The 21156-nt window shown below is 37.4% G+C and overlaps 1 long non-coding RNA gene across 2 annotated transcripts; it reads right to left on the minus strand.

The window, feature by feature from the left end:
- Positions 1 to 1343: 1343 nt before the first annotated feature.
- Positions 1344 to 6221, minus strand: LOC130924832 (uncharacterized). 2 transcript variants are annotated; one of them, XR_009065141.1, is made up of 5 exons: positions 3935 to 6221; positions 3804 to 3865; positions 3320 to 3423; positions 1963 to 2147; positions 1347 to 1900 (listed from the first exon to the last, which is right to left on the minus strand). It is a non-coding gene; the product is annotated as an uncharacterized LOC130924832 (long non-coding RNA). The 2 variants fall into 2 exon arrangements; XR_009065135.1 differs by having other exon boundaries at positions 1344 to 2147; positions 3935 to 6220.
- Between the last annotated feature and the right edge of the window lie 14935 nt (positions 6222 to 21156).

The following is a 21156-nucleotide window of genomic DNA, read 5'->3' on the forward strand; positions in this document are numbered from 1 at the left end:
GTGAGACCAGCGCGCGCGCATGTATATGAAATCCTTTCACGCTTACATGTGAGACCAGCGCGCGCGCATATATATGAAATCCTTTCACGCTTACATGTGAGACCAGCGCGCGCGCATATATATGAAATCCTTTCACGCTTACATGTGAGACCAGCGCGCGCGCATATATATGAAATCCTTTCACGCTTACATGTGAGACCAGCGCGCGCGCATATATATGAAATCCTTTCACGCTTACATGTGAGACCTGCGCGCGCATGTATATGAAATCCTTTCACGCTTACATGTGAGACCAGCGCGCGCGCATATATATGAAATCCTTTCACGCTTACATGAGACCAGCGCGCGCATATATATGAAATCCTTTCACGCTTACATGTGAGACACTCACGCGCATGAATGTGAAATCTTTGCGCTTATACATGTGAGACACTTACGCGCATACATGTGGAATACTTTTTGCGCACGCACACATGTGAAACAATATTTTGGGTGCCATGTTTGTACTACATGTCGAATCCATTTTGACTGGGAGTGGATGGAAAGGAAGATCGGATGTCTAACACTGTCATTACCAGCCGTGAAGTTAAAGCTGGCAGTATTTTTATGCTCCTAAATGTTTCCCATTCAGGAACAGCTCTAACTGTCAACACGTTGCAAAAATGAAACCTGGGTGGCTCAGGGTGCGTCATTGAGATTCGGCGTCTGTTGTTGTACGGCTGGCGCTGCATTAACTTACCATCACTTCCAGCGAATGTCGACGGAACGTGGGTCCAGAGCATAGCTGCAATCAGCACGAAGTACCGCAAAATATTTGCATAAATATATAGAAATAATGTATATATATACACATACATATATACACACATACACTATACAGGGTGATGAAAAAAAGAATGGGCCAAAACCATTGTGGTAAATTGGGGGGGCAATAACTACATTGACACAAGTATTGTATATTTTTGTTTTTATTTCATGCTTTACAAGTGCTCAATGTGACCACCAGCAGCATCACGGACAATCAAGCTGATATGACTAAATTTGTTAACTTACTTGATAAAGAGACTTTCTTATCAAATTAACAATTTAATTAATCATTTCAGTCTATGTCAATGATTTTGAAAGGAATAAATGTGTGATTTTGGCACATTGTTTTTGAATCACCCTGCACATACACACATACATCATATGTACAAACATAAATTATATATACAAACATTCCTTATATATAATTATATTATGTACATATAATATGTGGTCAATAAACCTTACTGCGACATTGTATTCTTATACTTTAACACTGTCTTGCATCTGTGAATAAACACAATTTGCACTTCAGTCTACAAGGCATATATATTTGGCAATTGGAAACAAGGTGGGATGGGTTTTTTTTATTATTTCAAAACAGTTCCAATGGACTTCTTCAAATCTGAAATTTTACCTTTTTCATCAGTCATATGCAAACTGATATTGACAATCAAACCACACTCGGTATAGTAGCTTAAGATCCATTTTTATATACATATTCAGTAACTTAAGTACTGTGGAGGGGGGGGACAAGTTAGTCCCTCACATGCCGTTTTACTGAATTCTCATCCCACATGCAAAACAAACATTATTTCTTTTACACATTTTAAACAACGAACCAACCACAACAATATTGCACTCAAACCAGTGTGGATAAAATAATGATTTGTTGTAGTGTGGGACATTTCCAACACCGTATATCCTGGTCTGCTCGCGTTGTCGTAGCGGAACTGTTGCCCCGATGCGAGGCTAGCTGCAAAGGCTACCCCAAGATGCATCGGCGTGCCCGGGCATCAGTCTCGGGGTTCCCGCGCAGCGTGCGAAAACTCTACCACCGAGCCACCAATACTTGCAATGGAAGACGGGCAGCACGCTGAAATGATTAATCACAGGGTACACAAAGAGACAGACGACCATTGGCACCCACATTCATACCGTCACTGAGTGGCAATTTATCCTGTGCTTCTCTTTGTCGATATCAGCAGGTAACCTGGACTCGTCCGGATACTGGCCTCCATTTAAATGTGCCAAAAGCCGGAGGAACAGTTGACGCCCACTTCAATTGTGTCATAAGCTACAATGTAGCTTATTGGTCAAACTAACGTCTTTTCCTCCACGACCTTAGAAAATAAAAGCAGGCAAATTAGGTTAAAGAGGAAAAAAGGTGATTATACAAAAATAAACAGGTCCATGACCCATATTTATATTATATATGTATTTATACTTTTAAGAATATTGCCAAACTTGACTGATCCTTCATACAAGTAACTACACTGCCAATGGGAAAACCCATTGGCAGTGTATCAAATACTTGTTCTCCCCACTGTATATATCCCTTCTGTCGCACTAACGTATTATTTGGAAAAGGCCCAATAATGAATCGTAATATGCAGCCCTTTTACACTGTCTACTAAAATACCGTGCACACTCATAACTGAGAACCTCACACAACTACACAAGTCTTTTTTTTTTTCCCGAAAGTAATGCTAAAAATAATAGAATTTTCCAAAAATTACATTTCGGTATAAAAAATGATAGAGAAATACACACTATTATTTCTAGATTCATTTAACAGTTTTATCCAGGAAAAAAATGATTGGAAAGATTTGGTGTTATACATTGCTGCACACTTTTTAAAAGATAATACATTTCCTATGAATATTCAGAAACATTTTCAAAAAGGTAAGGCCACTTAGAACCCCAGAGGTATTGATATGTTGGTGAAAAAAACAAAAACTTGTAAAGACATAACATGATTTTTTTTTTTTTTTTTTTTTAAGGGTTGGAAAGGATATTTTTAACGTTTAATTTTTTAAAACCAAAGACAGAGACTTGTCACAGATAGCTTTGTTACAATGTAATTAAAAAAAAAAAAGCAAGTCTGGTAGTTTTCAGATAAATTGCTATCGTTATTAATGCATGTGATAGAATATTTTATCCAAGCAATAATTTGCTCATCCCACTAGTAATTTCTTTTGCTTATGTGAACAAGAATTTTGTTTTGATGTTACTAAGTATGGAATAGTAATATACACAGGTTCAACTCAAGGAGCAAGGGCAGCTAGTAAGAAAATACAACAACAACATTTATTCAAAGTACTACAGAACTCACAAAATCATATAATCCCCAAAATATACACAAACTATCTAAATAAAAAATATTGAATTTGAACAGTCCCTTCAAAGTCTTTTGCTGCTGTGCCTCAATGTCTGTTGTACTATTCAGTGTATGTGTGTACTATCGGGATAGTGTGACTGTATATTGTGTGAAGAATTTTGTAGTGAAGGTGACCTTATCTGCTTTGGGTGATGCTCCAACAGTTGGCTGAAGTTGAAAAAAATTGGTCCTCAATCCCTCATTGAATCAGGCCGAATCCTCCTTGACATCAATTCTGTCTGTCAGATGTAGATCCAGCAATTAAAAACAAACAATCTGCATATCAAGAACTTAATTTTCAACCAACCATAGAATGTACAGCATGGCAAGTATAACCTACAATACTGGTCAAAATTGGTCGTTTCCCACATTTAACTATTTGTTCATGAATTGTACAGTGACTGATACTAGCCCACCTATCGATAATACTTTCCAAAAATGCATCAACATACAACATTAACTTATTTGTATTTGAAAAAATAACATCTTACTATATTTCCAATTTCCTCCAATTGTTTTTTAGACAAAGAAAAGACACAATATCTTGTAACTCAACTCTACAGGAAAACGTGTCTATGACATATCCTCTTGCATAGTAGCATAAAGCATAGCAACTCACCAGACACTTGTATCACACAGAACTCAGATGTAATTCGCTGATTAGAGCAGTCTGGAACTCGTCTGCAACAAAATCAACCTTTTATGGTTTCGCGTACATGAAATTGAAATACGTTTTTTCGAAACCATTACCAGTTTTTCTTTGGTTTGAAAGAGGTCGCGCTAGCGTTAGCGTTTTCTCCATTAGCGTTCATAGCATCTTCATTTCCCAAAATGCAACGCTCATATACCTGGTTTTAGTGCAATGCAAGATCATATAATGCCATCTAGTGGACGTTTTAACTAACAGCAGTCATCAAAAATACAGTTTTAAATAAAAACCATAAACTATACCTTTATCAGTGTTCCACTTCATTATAGAATGTAGGCTAGTACTGAATGTGTGTGAATATGTAGTTCGATTTCATCCCTGCTGACCCTTATATCGATTATAATTTGATGTTGATGAGGCCGCACAATACTTTGGACTTCCTTACAATCTCAGCCAAGTAACATCTTGAAACATATTTATTCAGACAGGCTTTCTTCCTCATAATTCCATTATTCTTTTTAATTTAACATTGTTGTGGGTTTTATCTGTATGTGTGTATTTTAACTTATTTTTTACCTTTTACCTTGTACGGCAATCTTGAGTGTCCTGAAAGACACCTAAAAATAAAATGTAATATTATTGTTGTTGTTTTTTAATGCCACGTTTAAAACACACAATATAATTTATTCAATAATGCTAAAAAAATCTTAAACTTTATTTAGATCTATCTTTATCAAGCTTAAAATATATGTGCTAATGAAAATATCTTGCTTTCTTGATTATTCAACCATTCAATTTATTATAATTCAATGGCATGCATCAATGTGGATACTTATAATTACCCCCATACTTATAATTACCGAGACTTATGTCTGATAGCTTTTTAAGTCATACGTATCTGTACAGATGTTTTCACATGCATTTATACGAACGTTTGACCAAGGAATGTGAGATATTTTTCAGTCTTATGCGTGAGAGGTTATTCACTTGTGTGTATAAGAGGCTCTCAGTAATGAGACTGCACAGAATCTCACTTGTGTGTAGAAGAGCATCTCACAAATGACAGTGCACGGCATTTCAGTAGATAGTATACGAGGCATTTTATAGTAGGAAGCTGTACTGGTCCTTTTCAAAATAAAAGTATTTACGGCGGAAGCGATATATTTTTACTTGTATAAAGCATCATTCAAGCTTGGCAACATTCTTAATAGAATAAATACATATATATCATCTAAATATGTGTCGTGGACCTTTTTTTGGTGTGTAAAATCACCCTTTTCCTATTTAACATAATGTGCCTGCTTTTATTTTGTAAAATCGTGAGGGGGTGACGTTAGTTTGACCAATAAGCTACATTGTAGCTTCTGACGCAATTGACGTGGGCGTCGACTGTTCCTCCGGTGTTTGGCCCATTGAAATGGAGGCCTCGGGACGCTATTGTGGACGAATCCAGGTTTCTTATCGATTTCGACCAAGGAAGCGCGGGATGAATTGTCACTCAATGACGGTATGAATACGATGTGGGTGCCAATGCTCGTCTGTTTCTTTGTGTTCCCTTTGATTATTCATTTCAGCGTGCCGCCCGTCTTCCATTGCAAGTATTGGTGGCTCGGTGGTATAGTTCTCGCACGCCGCGCGGGCACTCCGAGACAGATGCCCGGGCACGCCGATGTATCGTGGGGTAGCCTTTGCAGCTAGCCTAGCATCGTGGAACCAGTTCTTCAACGACAACGCGAGCAGACCTGGATATACGGTGTTGGAAATGTCCCACACAACAACAAATAATTTTTATTATATTTATTTATACCACACTGGTTTGAGCGCAGTATTGTTTTGGTTGGTTTGTTGTTTAAAATGTGTAAAAGAAATAATGTTTGTTTCGCTTCTGAGATGAGAATTCAGTAAACGACATGTGAGCTACTAACTTGCCCCATCCCCAGTACTTAAGTTAATGAGTATGTATATAAAAATGTATCTTTAACTTTAACTACTACACCGAGTATGGTTTGATAGTCAATATCAGTTTGCATATGATTGATGAAAAAGGTAAAATTTCAAATTTGAAGAAGTCCATTGGAACTGTATTTTGAAATATTAAAAAAAATAAAAGTGTTGCACCCCCCACCTCGTTTCCAATTGCCAAATAAATATGCCTTGGAGGCTGAAGTGCAAATTGTGTGTTTATTCACAGATGCAAGACAGTATTACAGTTTATGAATAAAATGTCGCAGTATAGTTTATTGACCGCATATTATGTGTACATAATTTTATATAGTGAATGTATGTATATAATATGTTTATATATATATGATGTATGTGCAGGGTGATTAAAAATCAATGTGCCAAAATCATCACGCATTTATTCATTTCAAAATTATTGAAATAGACTGAAATTATTACATTTTTAATTAAAGTACTTACTTTTTTTTTTTTTTTTTTTTACTTTAACAAGTAAGTAATCTTAACGAATTAAGTCATATCGGCTTGATTGTCTGTGATGCTGCTGGTGGTCACATTGAGCACTTGTAAAGCATGAAATAAAAACAAAAATATACAATACTTGTGTCAATGTAGTTATTGCCCCCCCAATTTACCACAATGGTTTTGGCCCATTCTTTTTTTTCATCACCCTGTATAGTGTATGTGTGTATATATGTATGTGTATATATATACATTATTTCTATATATTTATGCAAATATTTTGCGGTACTTCGTGCTGATTGCAGCTATGCTCTGGACCCACGTTCCGTCGACATTCGCTGGAAGTGATGGTAAGTTAATGCAGCGCCAGCCGTACAACAACAGACGCCGAATCTCAATGACGCACCCTGAGCCACCCAGGTTTCATTTTTGCAATGTGTTGACAGTTAGAGCTGTTTCTGAATGGGAAACATTTAGGAGCATAAAAATACTGCCAGCTTTAACTTCACGGCTGGTAATGACAGTGTTAGACATCCGATCTTCCTTTCCATCCACTCCCAGTCAAAATGGATTCGACATGTAGTACAAACATGGCACCCAAAATATTGTTTCACATGTGTGCGTGCGCAAAAAGTATTCCACATGTATGCGCGTAAGTGTCTCACATGTATAAGCGCAAAGATTTCACATTCATGCACGTGAGTGTCTCACATGTAAGCGTGAAAGGATTTCATATATATGCGCGCGCGCTGGTCTCACATGTAAGCGTGAAAGGATTTCATATATATGCGCGCGCGCTGGTCTCACATGTAAGCGTGAAAGGATTTCATATGTATGCGCGCGCGCTGGTCTCACATGTAAGCGTGAAAGGATTTCATATATATGCGCGCGCGCTGGTCTCACATGTAAGCGTGAAAGGATTTCATATATATGCGCGCGCGCTGGTCTCACATGTAAGCGTGAAAGGATTTCATATATATGCGCGCGCGCTGGTCTCACATGTAAGCGTGAAAGGATTTCATATATATGCGCGCGCGCTGGTCTCACATGTAAGCGTGAAAGGATTTCATATACATGCGCGCGCAGGTCTCACATGTAAGCGTGAAAGGATTTCATATATATGCGCGCGCGCTGGTCTCACATGTAAGCGTGAAAGGATTTCATATACATGCGCGCGCAGGTCTCACATGTAAGCGTGAAAGGATTTCATATATATGCGCGCGCGGGTCTCACATGTAAGCGTGCAAGGATTTCATATATATGCGTGCGCAAAAAATATTTCACATGTATTCGTGCACGCGTCTCGTATGTATGTGTGCGTGAATATCACATGTATGCGTGCGCAGAAAATGTTTCAATAGAGTGTGTGAGAACGTTTGATAAGTGTGTGTGAAAGGTAATCCTGAATTATGTCCCTAACGGCCCCCCATATTATAGCGTCTCCTGTCACGTGACTGTGTCGTAGCCGGTAACGCGCTCGGCCAAACAGACACACAAGTACGGTGGGTGAATTATGTCAAACAAAGGGTCACCACAACATTACAGAAAATAGTGAACTTCATCACAATATGCTAATTTTTTTAGAAGGACTAGTATATCTGGTCCCTAACTTTGTGTCTTGAGAAACTACAAAATTTACAGTTTCTATGAGCATCAAGGACGAGATCTTTAGGAAAAGAAGAGATCTTTAGGAAAACTACGTAACTACAATAATGATGCTAACATTAATATGTCGCTAATTTGAACTTAAGAAAATATTTGTTACAAATTTACAGCTAGTTGCATATTCTTCGGAGGGAGTTAAAAACTAAGCTAAAGATTTGGATATTGGGGATGATGAATTTACGAATGCCTTTAACAACAGGAAATTGTCAACTGACAGCAGTTGCTACCCAAGGCGAAACTTAAAACATAGCTTAACTTCACTAACTGACTGCATGACGGACAATATCACATATTAGCTTGAATTGAATCATGTTGAGCATGCTTAATTCTAATAGCTAGCAGGTAAGTACAGCAGAAAAACTTTGCCCCAACCTTTCGCAAGGTAGAATTTGTTTTGATCCCCACTTTGACCTGGGATGTGTTTGTTGATGTGACATGGTGATATCTGTTAGGACAGGGCGGAATGACTTGTTCCTGGATGATCTCCTCAACGGAGCTGCGTGACATTAGACGTGGTCACGACATCTCTCCCTTCCTTCTTTCCTTCCTAGGGCGTCGGTTCTTTCCTATTAACGTCTCTTTGGCCTCACGGGTCAAATCTTCTCACTTTACATTTGTGTGCCAAGCGGCGCTTCTGCTTGAGCGGCAGAATAATTCAATCAGTTGCTTTGCACCCAAGACATGTGACCTCTAACTAACTGTTAAAGCGCCTCTTAATATTGCATAATATCAATTATCGTTTTTTGTTGAGAGATGCTCATTAATGCAGTTTGTTGGACAGAATCTGATGAAAATATAGGCTTTAGGTGCTATGTGACATTCATGGACTCATGATAATGGCTTATTATTATAAACTTCATACAAAATATGACTTGATTCTTGAATAATTGCTTTTTGAAACAATTAGGAGCTAATGCTTAATTTGCTTAGCTTGAAAAGTAACTTTTCTAACAATGCTTACTAACTAATGGCATAAACACATGTTCACCCAATAAATCAAAACTGCAGTAAGTTGAATCACAAATAAAAAATAGTTAACTAAGTTGGCTAACAAAACTAGCTAAGAAATTAACTTTGATAACTGACTTGGCAAATATACCAACATAGCTAACGTACTAGCGCAGATCACGTTCTTAGCTTTCAAGATTTGTCAGCTAAGTTAGCTAATGAGGATAGGGTTGAAAATGTCCAAATCCTTAGAATTTCAAAATATTGTCTGACTCATCCATGAGAAGAAACTGATTGTTTGTTTAATGGTAAATAAATGGAATTACACTTGTAGCCTAGCACTTTTCTACTTGCAAGGTAGTCAAAGTGCTTTAACACTATAACCTCATTTACCTACTGATGACGTCGCGTTGGGAGCAATGTGGGGTTCAGTGTCTTGCTCAAGGACACTTAACCTTGTTCAAACTGCCAGCCAAAATCTGAGTTTTAGTCCATCCAGATTGAAACTGGATAGCTTTTGTAGTCTGAACAGTACAAATCAGAGGAATCTAATTTTTGCGAGACTGATTGAAACCACAAACGGGAGGTAGTTTCATATCAGATGTGGACAAGATGCTTCTCAGTCCTAGAAGTCCAGATGGGTTTTGACGGTCCGTGACGTCTCTGTATGCTGCCTGATGTCTTCGTTGCCACAGCAACTTGTCAGGATTGTCAATAATGTGGCTCAATTTGAACAGGCACAGATATGATTTTTACACTTGCTTCAAAAAGTGTGAGCAGTCAGCCCTTAAAAAAAAAAAAAAATCTGATTTGAGTAGGACTCTGATATGCCTGCACAATAGCGCTGGAAGTGGGGTGCTGAGGGTGCTGTACAACCCCCTGGTGTTGTTTTTTTTTTTTTTTTTTTTTTTTGGGTGGGGGCGTTGAAAAAAAATTAATAAAACTTTGAAAAAATTGTGTATTTATCTTTGGGAATTAACTATGTTAATTTAAAAAATAAATAAATAATAATAATTTGGTAATGGGTCATGTTGAATAAGGTGATATTTGTGAAAAGGGGGCATTAAACCGAGGCTTATTGGACATTTTGGTTTTCCAATGTGTTGGTGTGTCATTGCCCCGTCAAGCCACGGGGGATTGCATTATAATACATGGCCACTTTTATTTCCAATACAAAAACTCAAAACACACACACTGTTCGTTAAACAGAACGCTGTCTTTGTAGTAGCCTAGTAGTAGTATGTAAACTATCCAGCATGCATGTGAAGGCCATTGTGCACGCCTTGTATGGAGAAAACGCACAGGCATGACATATTTGGACCGAAATGGATGTTTTTGGATGGGAAAAACTTAAAAAGATCCTAAGCACCCCTTGCTGTGAGCGATTTCAAGTGCCCCTGTGCCTGCAGCCACGTAAATCGCGAAGTAACGAGAGATTAATTATTCTCAAAACAACTTCTGGTCTGAATCCGTGGCTGTGAGTCAGATTATGAGCTGTCACCCTAAAACTCTTGTTGCTCTTGCTTTGTTCCTCTTGCGCTATAGTCGACAACTAACGGCATGGGGATGGACTGCATATCATCTCTCTGTGTTAGCGGCTAGCGCTTTTGATAAATGAAAGTCATCTCTGTTGCTGTCAATATAACATTTAAGACTTTTAATATGAAAAGGTCCAAGGCCTCAGGTGCTGCTTTACGAAAGGAAGTGAAGGAAAAACAGGCCCAGGGTAGAGGTAAACATTAAAATAGCGTTAGCTTCTAACCTGTTGAAACGAGGCAGAACCTGATCACTCATTTCAGGTGAATGATAAACAGTGCCAAACGTACACCCATTAAGTTGTGATAATACAATATTTACAAAATCTACAATATTTAAAAGTACATATATTAGAATTTTGGAGGAGGACTCCTATAGCTAAACTTTCGCCTAGGGTGAGTACTGCGGATAGTCTATAATTTTCCATGATTAATAGCATTACTAAATTCATCAACACCAATGTTTTTCACTCCTTCCCAACAATAAACATCTTGCTGTAAAATAGTGATGAATACTCAAAGTTCAACTAGCGACAAATGAATGATAGCATCATAATTGTAGCTACGTTGTTGTCCTAAAGACCTCCTCCTTGATGCTCATAGACACTATAATTCTTGTTTATTCTCAGGTCACAAAGTTATGGAACAGATATTTAAGCAACAATCAGATCATTCAGAGACAGCACTGTTTCCCAGTCTTACAAGCCCGCACACAAGCAGTCTGCAGAGCTGCCAAACATTTTACGGTCGACGCTTGGAGCCCCAATCTCAGCCATAGTTACTTTAGGGTGGAGAATCAAACCAGGGTTTCTACAGGTATCAGTAAATCTCATTTAATGCTTTTTAACACCACTATTAATGCCACTTTAAACTAATTGAATGCCCATGGCCCAACTGCAGATAGTTTCACACACATAAATTGTCAGTAGAGTAGTCCGCTAATGACTTTTTAACCGATAATGGAGATTGTCCAACTCCAAAAATCCGATACCCATATCAAACCGATACCGATATATACAGTGGTGAACTTAACATACGTATTGGCCCGAATCTAAGACGGTGTTTTTTGCATTGAAATAAGATTGAAAAAGAGGGAGTCGTTTTATATTCGCGGTCTAGACATTATACCCATTCACGACGCTAGATGGCGCCAGATATCATTGAAACGATGTTCTGTTAGGACAGATCTCAGCTTCTCTCCCCATTCACGACGCTAGATGGCGCCAGATATCATTGAAGCGATGTTCTGTCATGGCAGATCTCAGCTACTCTCAAGTTTAACCAATTTGCGTTATTTTATTGCAATGTTTTTCCTTATTCAGATTTGTTTCAAGACTACAGTTACAGTTAGACTTCACTTTGATGGTTAATGCAGTAATTGCAATTTTGTTGTTTTATCACAATAGATTGGTTTATTTACATTTCAAAAACCAGAAGCCATTCATTTTCGAATGTGATTGCACTTTAGTTCACATCTTTAAATGTTCAGATATTAAGATTTGAATGAGGCAAAATAACATGCTTTTTCTCTCAAACATATTGTTATAATCATTTGTTTCAGATGTACTGTAATTATTTTCTGTATAAAAATTAATTTGGTCTTCAAAAAGTCTTTTTTCAAACCTGAGTCTTGAAAAAGAGCGGGTCTTCTTATAATCAGGGCCGTCTTATATTCGGGCCAATACGGTATTATGGCTAATTGTATGATTATGCCCCACTGGATACTTTAATAATGATAAATGTAACAACTGCAATGTTTTCCAAAATAAGAGAACTTTAATTGAAGTTATGGGAAAAACTGCCTAAATTGTGCCACTATATTTATTCTTGAAATCAAAAAAATACAAACATCATATTCTTCAAGTGAAGATCAAGTGAAGTGCAGTGCCAAGGCAGCGCCATATCACATATGGCTCACAGAGTGCTTCTGGCTCAAAATAACAACAATGCACAAAGCTTCAGTACAGTGAATGAGGTATGCCATGAGTTTATAATTCATTATTTTTCAATTATTTATTGGTCATTTAATTTTTGCACCATTAATGCAAATGGTCTGCTCGCATACAGTGGTATGAAAAAGTATCTCAATCTTTTGGAATTTCTCACATTGCTGCATAAAATCACCATCAAATGTGATCTGATCTCAAAATCACACAGATGGAAAAACTGTCTGCTTTAACTGAAACCACCCAAACATTTATGGGTTTTCATATTTTAATGGGGATAGTATGCAAACAAAGACAGAAGGGGGAAAAATAAGTAAGTGAACCATCACATTTGATATTTTGTGCCCCCTTTGGCAGCAATAACTTCAACCAGACGCTTCCTGTAGCTGCAGATCAGTCTGGCACATTGATCAGGACTAATCTCGGCCCATTCTTTTCTTCAAAACTGCTGTAGTTCAGTCAGATTCCTGGGATGTCTGGCATGAATCGCTGCCTTTCAGTCATGCCACAGAATCTCAATGGGGTTCAAGTCTGGACTTTGACTGGGCCACTCCAGAACGTGTATTTTGTTCTTCTGAAACCATTCTGAAGTTAATTTACTTCTGTGTTTTGGCTCATTGTCTTGTTGCAGCATCCATCCTCTTTTTAGCTTCAACTGTCTGACAGACGGCCTCAGGTTTTCCTGCAAAAGTTTTGAATTCATTCTTCCATTAATGATTGCACGTTGTCCAGGCCCTGAGGGAGCAAAACAGCCCCAAATCATGATGCTCTCTCCACCACGCTTCACGTTGGGGATGAGGTGTTGATGTTGGTGAGCTTTTTCCTCCACATATGATGTTGTGTGTTACTCCCAAACAATTCAACTTTGGTTTCATCAGTCCACAAAATATTTGCCAAAACTTCTGTGGAGTGTCAAAGTGGCTTTTTGCGAACATGAAGAAAGCAACAATTTTTTTTTTAGACACCAGTGGCTTCCTCGGTGGAGTGCTCCCACGAACACCATTCTTGGCCATAGTTTTATATATAGTTGACGTGTGCACAGAGATATTGGACTGTGCCAGTGATTTCTGTCTTTAGCAGACACTTCTTTTTTACCTCTCAGTATTCTGCGGTGAACTCTTGGCATCATCTTTGGTGGACGGCCACTCCTCGGAGAGAAGCTACAGAGCCAAACTCTCTCCACTTATAGACAACTTCTCTCACTGTAGATTGATGAACATCCAGACTTTTAGAGATGGTTTTGTGTCCTTTCCCAGCTTTATATAAACCAACAATCCTTGATGGCAGGCCTTCAGACAGCTCTTTTGAGCGAGCCATGATACACATCAGACAATGCTTCTCATCAAGACAATTCTTAACAGGTGTGTGTTTTATAGTGGGCAGGGCAGCTTTAAACCACTCAATAGTGGTTGGGCACACACCTTACTTAAATTGTTTGGTACAAATTGCTTTCAATTGCTCTTTAAGTCTCCTTAGGTAGAGGGTTCACTTACGTATTTTCCCCCCTTTTGTCATTGTTTGCATGCTATTATCATTAAAATATGAAAACCTATAAGTGTTTAGGGGGTTTTAGTTACTGTTTTTACATCTGTGTGATTTTGACAAAGATCAGATCACATCTGATGGTGATTTTATGCGGAAATGTTAGAAATTCCAAAAGGTTCAGATACCTTTTAATACCACTGTAACAAATCCCAAGCATTTTAGTTTGAAGACATCTAATGGTCAATAAGCATCACGTCTGTGCTAAGCTGTGACCAGCCCTTGCACTAAGGTAGAAGGCTTGTACATTCACTTTGAAGGCGTTATCAGCAGTTATTAACGGGTAGCCAATAGTATCGGCTCTCTTAACCCCCAATGATCTTATCTTGTGTTCTCCTTTCCCGTATCTTTTAATGAATCTTATGATCTCTTATCCCAGCTACTCGATAATATCAGACAACTTAAATAAATAATGTAAAAGAAAAAGTTTAAACATCAAGTTTACGCAATTTTTAATGCCTTTAATATTTACTGCTTTTTAAAGCTTAGATTTTGACAAACTCCATTTAATGTTGTTAAATTCTTTTTAATGGGCTAGGGAGCAACTCCTCTACGAGTAAGCCACGCCCCCTCACAATGACGGTCATGAGCATGACGGTAAATAAGTCAATATAGGAACTTTTGCAATGACACAATACATTGAATTACAGTATAATTATTGGGCCTGATAAAAAAAATGCAAGGACATAATTCTGACGTTCTTGAGTAGGACATCTTGATAAACATCTTTTAGCAGGATACAATTAGAGATAGTGGTTAGGTAACTGCTGTTGAGCGATTCGTAAAAGTACTGCATCATGATAAATGTACATACAGTGTTTATCCATTATTTATAGGTCATTACAAATCTAATCGTTCCTCCTGTTGCAAGTAAAATCAAGGTTAAATGAGATTTATCCTCACATATGTAATGTATTCAGAAACAAATCCCCAAAATTACTTAACAGGCTTTTTAATGAAATTGACACAATGTCAGGATATTAAAAAGAAGTGTGTTTTATGGTTACTGCCGAGGCCTGTCTAGGGCACAGTGGGAAAATGCTAATTAGAAGAACATGACAGGTTATGGTTTGATGGCTTTTCAGCCCCCACAGTGTTCTCGGTGTAATTCTTGTTTACCAGGTCCTCCACCGCTACTCCTGTCGTGCAACGGTGTGTTTAATCTGGTTTTATGGCGCATGAAGCCCCTCTGTTACATACTGCGGGTCATGCTGTGCCGAGATGTACATGAAAATTGCAGGTTGGTCTCCGGTGTGGTGTGGATTGAAATAACAGGAATCATGTTTAAAACTCTTTCAGTATAAGAATAGTAAGTATATTTGAAATTATTTGGTGAAAAAAAAGTTATTTAAAAACATGTTAGTGGCTGATTCTTTCCCAGTTCATATGGAATAGACGTCTATTGTTGCCTACAGCACTGAAATCTTGTTTACGCTGTATATGCGTCCATTATGCAATATAATCAGAAAACATAGCATTAACTTCTCAAATAACGCACGCAGCGATCTAACGCCGGATTTAGGTTGGAAAAAGTATGAAAGCTGTACCGCATACAAACAGGAAGGATTGTCTTAGGAGTGATTTGTTCGAGGACTCAAAGTAATTATTATATTTTTCGTACAATGCATGCATTTTGAAACGTTGTGAAAAAAATCAATGGGAGAAATTAGCCGCTACAGCGTTGGCGTCCTACTTTGCAACTCGCGTAAAATAAATGCTAACAGGGCCCTGTGACTCTTATTTTGTCTACAGACATGTACAAATACTGATACAAGTCAATAATACAATTGAACACACATTGCCAAAGGAAGAACGCAAACATGGCCATAGCTATTAAGAGTATTAAGATAACTATAGCATAAAGAACATGCTAACAAGTTTACCAAACCATCAGTGTCACTCCAAAACACCAAAATAACGTGTGAAATGACTAGGGCTATCAAACGATTAAAACTTTTAATCGAGTTAATCACACCTTAAAAATTAATTAATCGTAATTCAAACCATCTCTAAAATATGCCATATTTTTTCTGTAAATTATTGTTGGAACGGAAAGATAAGATCTTAATGTTTTCGTTTTAATAAAATTTTTAAATATTTTCAATAAAAAAATAAACTAGTAGCTCGCCATTGTTGATGTCAATAATTACACAATGCTCATGGTGCTGAAACCCATAAAATCAGTTGCACCCGAGCACCAGCAGAGGGCGAGAAAACACCCAAAAAAAACAAGTAACAAATGGACATGACTCTGTGCTGTCATTTCAATCTGTTTGAGCGGGGCATGTGCGTTAAATGCGTCAAATATTTTAATGTGATTAATTTAAAAAATTAATCACCGCCCGTGAACGTGATAATTTTTACAGCCCTAGAAATGATATAATAATGTGTTAATAATTTCACACATAAGACGCTCCAGAGTATAAGTCGCACCCCGAGACAAACTATGAACAAAAACTGACTTATAGTCCAAAAAATACGGTAAGCATGAATTAAAAAGTGTTGCTGCATAACAGCTGCACACTTCAATATCAGCGCACTTCAACTGTGACTAGAAGTATTTCTTTAATAACAACATTTTCTTCTATAAGTTGGCAAGGGAGCGTGACCGTGTCTCCTTCTGCGTGACGAGAAAGGCGTGCATAATTATCATGTACTGGGTTGTCCTGGCGGCCATGTAAGCGAACGGAATGACTGCCATTTTACACACTGTCACATAGTACAAAGCTCTGAGTACTGTCAGATCATTTCAGTAAAGTAAGTTGTTATCTCCTTCATTCATACATGCCACTGACAGCAGCACATCCATTGCATTACACTTGGATATTTCTGTAACGGGACAATGAACCGGTTTGCCCAGCTGCCTCACATGTTGCAATTTCAAATAAAAAATCCATAATAACAATCTTTATTTACTAGTATTTCTACTATTATTATCCTTCAAGTTAAAACGCAATTTAGAGCAATGCCAATCTGTGGAAAGCAAATAAAATCAGTTTCATCGTTGTAAATGAAACATGCCACTGTCTTCATCTTGTGAAGATAACGTACACACACGCAGAGAGTGTCTGGGAATATTAATTTCCTCATCCATTACTCATGTCCCAGCTTTGAGCTGAGGGAATATGTTGATATTAATGCCCACGCAGGTAACACACAACAGGATATGAATGAGGAATGGACAGGCTGACGCATCTCTCAAATTACAATGACCCGTGTAGGTCAATAAAGATGAAATAATAATGTAACTCTGCTATCTAATAAGAATAAGAAGAAACTATTCTTGGACAACATTTTTGTCAAAAGCAAAGGTTTGCACAGCATTTTCTTTGATTTTATTTTGGCTAACTGAACGTATTTCAACGAATGTAATTGAAACACTCATTATATAAATGATATATTAATGGTTCAATTTTTCTTCCTTTTGTAACACTGGCCACTAGGTGGTGCAAAATCACAATTAATAAATATCATCACCTGAACAGTGACTGTAACAGCTTTTATTTTATAATATTGGCTAGACAGGTAGTCCCCGGTTTAAGAAAGAGTTCCTTTCCTAGTCTGGCGATGTAAACCGGGTTTCCGCGTAAATCGGAATTAACCCTTCAAATAGCTCAAAACACCCTCTAAATAAAAAAAAGAACTATCCAAAAACATGCATTATACGTCATTGTATTGTCCTCACCAAGACATTGGAGCTAAGTTAGCCAAGCTCTGAAATGACAATGTCAGACCTCCGTGTGGTTTGCTGACTTTATTCAGCTGCTCATGACATCGATATTTGCAGGATGAAACTAAAACAAAATGAAATTAAATAGGTCTCATCTTTAATAACAGCAATGTCGGTTGTTGGTTTAGGACCGTTACCTCTAATGCTCCCTGAATTGGAGGAGTACAAACTGCGACATGGATTCTTTTTTTTAATTCAAATGTATTTTCCTTCTTACTGCGTGCACTTTGCAAACAGTGATGCCCGCACCGTGACAGTACGGTACGAAACCAATGCCGTTACACTCCTGGTTCGTAGCAACTCTCAACTTATTCACTCGCAGCCATTTTCAACGGAGCAAGGCCCTACGCTCACGGCCGTTTTACTGGATTTTGACTGATTTTGCAAAGCCCACAGAAAATTCTGTTCTATTGCTATATAAACATGGAACCAACCAAAAGACTCTTCTTTCAGCAGTAAAAAAACTTAGTTCATATCTTTTTCCATTCTTCAGAAATCATTATTAGAAAATAGCTTAGTTTGAGCAATTTTCCGATTTATGATGAAAAAACAGAAATTGCGCTTTTTGTAAAAGCATACATTTCAAACATAACTTAAAGAGCTATTTTTCCCTTTTGTAACATCCCAAACATCTGAATAATGTTTTCGTTCTACAAAATAACAAACAACAAGACAACAAGAGCTTTTGATCGCAAAGTAACAATTTATTTACACATAACTAAACTATTGAACTGTTGAACTATTTGCGCACATAACAACAGGGAAGGCTCTCGGCTGCTCCCGGATGAATGAGGTGACTCCCAGTAATCTGATGAGTCCGGATCAAGATTGGTCTCACTTTTTTCATCATCTTCATCGTTGGTTTCGAAATATCGAACATGCCTTTTTTTTAATATATATATATTTTTTAATTAAATCGTTTTCTAATTGTATTTCACGTTACAGACAAAATCTCTTACACTCATCCAGAGTCTTTAGTTTTGGCTTAATGTAGGACTGTCAAATTTATCGCGTTAATGGAGGTAATTAATTTTTAATTAATCACGTTAAAATATTTAATGCAATTAACGCATGCGCTGCACGACCCACTCACGCATTGTCGCGTTCAATCTATAAAGGCGCCGTTTTACCTATATATAGAGCTAAAAGGCAGTGTAAAATGAGTAGAGTGAATTTAAGCAGTCTTTGGAGCCTTTACTTAATTGGCTAAAGCCTTAAAATCCCCCTCTCAACAATAAAAAATATCGTGGGAAGCAATATGGGGAAGAAAGGTAGTAGTTGATCTTTTAACACCCTATGTTATTTCTCAACGCAGAGAAGATATATCAATTGGTGTCACTACGCACAGTCATGGTTGCACTTCCCATCATGCATTTGGGCAGAACAGTTAAATGGCTACAGTATCATTTACTGAAAGCTCAACAAATACACTAGATGGCAATATTTAGTCACAATATACAAAGTCACATTTATCCTTTAAGAATTACAAGTCTTTCTATCCGTGGATCCCTCTCACAGAAAGAATGTTAATAATGTAAATGCCATCTTGAGGATTTATTGTCATAATAAACAAATGCAGTATTTATGTACTGTATGTTGAATCTATATATTCGTCCGAGTTTTATTCATTTTTTTCTTAATGCATTGCCAATATGTATATGATCGTGAAAAATTATCGGGAATGATTGGAATTGAATCGGGAGCACATAAAAAAAAAAAAAAAAAGCAATCGAAAACGGGAAATATCGGGATCGGCAGATACTCAAACTAAAATGATCGGGATCGGATCGGGAGCAAAAAAAACATGATCCCCTAGTTCTTACAAAATGCGCTTCTGCCCTCCAATGGCCAGTTTTATTGCTTTAAAATGAGTTTTGAGCATTGTGCATTGCAGTTTAGGTACACCAAAACCGAGAGAAGCCTCTTGTAAAAAAAAAAAAAAAAACGTAAAACACGTATAAATATGTTTTTGGGACACTGAAACAATTAAAAATAGAACGTATTTATACGTTTTTAGGAGCAAATGAGTTAAGTAGGTTAGAAAAGTGGTTTTGCCAAGCAGAGACCAGGCGGCGGATTGCTGAAACAGCACTGCTGCAATGCAAATGTGCTGCAGCGTTCTCCCGGAATCCTCTCTATTGAAGGTAAGAGAAGGGCTTTTCGGTGCAGTCTCAGTTAAAATGTTAGGGTTCTGTGTACTCATCAAAGCATTGGTGGAGCATACATGGAGTAGAAAAGTATTTTAAATCAATTCTAAAAATCCTGTATAGTCCTGTTAATACTTCCACTTAAATTTAAAAATAAAAGGTTTTACTGCACTTCCATTCCAACAATGACAGTAGGACTCAAAGCCAGATTAACGGTCAAATGAAAAATAACACCAACAACTTTCATTGCCCTTCAGACATCTGCGAATCCTCCTAAGGTGGGAGGAAATAGTAAAAGACAACATAATGGCATTAAAAAAGATGTAGAGGGAGGGAGATATCTGGACAGACAGTGTGACTCTTCAAAGCGGTGGTCATAAAAAGACCGTTTCCTCATTGGACATAAGAGAACGCTATCATAAAAAGAGCCCGGCGGTCCCAAAGCAATAATGAGAAAGGTTTACTGGACGTCAGCTTCACGCAACATCAAAAACCGTGCCTTAAAACAACAGTGCGCACTGACATTTGCCCAATGTTTATAGACTGTATATTCTGGATAAGCTGCCATCCCTCAATCACAGTTTCCCTGCAAAACGATGTGGAAACCGTTGATCCAGAGCACCTGTAATATGAAACTGCTCCAAACATTAACTCTTTATTTTCATACACTGAATCGAGATACAGCCAGCATTGACTTGAAATAATTGCAATGTTTGTCCAATGTTGTACAGTCCCTGACAAAAGTCTTGTTGCTTATCCATTTTGTCGAAACAATTGCTAATAACTAGGGCTGTCAAAATAATCACGTTAACGGGCGGTAATTCATTTTTTAAATTAATCACGTTAAAATTTTTGACGCAATTAACGCACATGCCCCGCTCAACCAGACTAAAATGACAGTACAGTGTAATGTTCGCTTGTTACTTGTTTTTTGGTGTTTGGCGCCCTCTGCTGGCGTTTGGGTCCAACTGATTTTATGGGTTAGTACCATGAGTGAGCATGGTGTAATTATTGACAACAATGGCGAGCTACTAGTTTATTTTTTGATTGAAAATTGTACAAATTTTAATAAAACGAAAAAATTTAAGAGGGGTTTTAATATAAAATTTCTATAACTTGTACTAACATTTATCTTTTAAGAACTACAAGTGTTTCTATCCATGAATAACTTTAAGAGAATAATAATGTTAATGCCATCTTGTTGATTTATTGTTATAATAAACAAATACAGTACTTATGTACCGTATGTTGAATGTATATATCCGTCTTGTGTCTTATCTTTCCATTCCAACAATAATTTACGGAAAAATTGGCATATTTCATAGATGGTTTGAATTGCGATTCATTACGATTAATTAATTTTTAAGCTGTAATTAACTCGATTAAAAA

The sequence above is a fragment of the Corythoichthys intestinalis genome, chromosome 1 (genome assembly GCF_030265065.1).
Source record: "Corythoichthys intestinalis isolate RoL2023-P3 chromosome 1, ASM3026506v1, whole genome shotgun sequence".
Classification (NCBI taxonomy): domain Eukaryota; kingdom Metazoa; phylum Chordata; class Actinopteri; order Syngnathiformes; family Syngnathidae; genus Corythoichthys; species Corythoichthys intestinalis.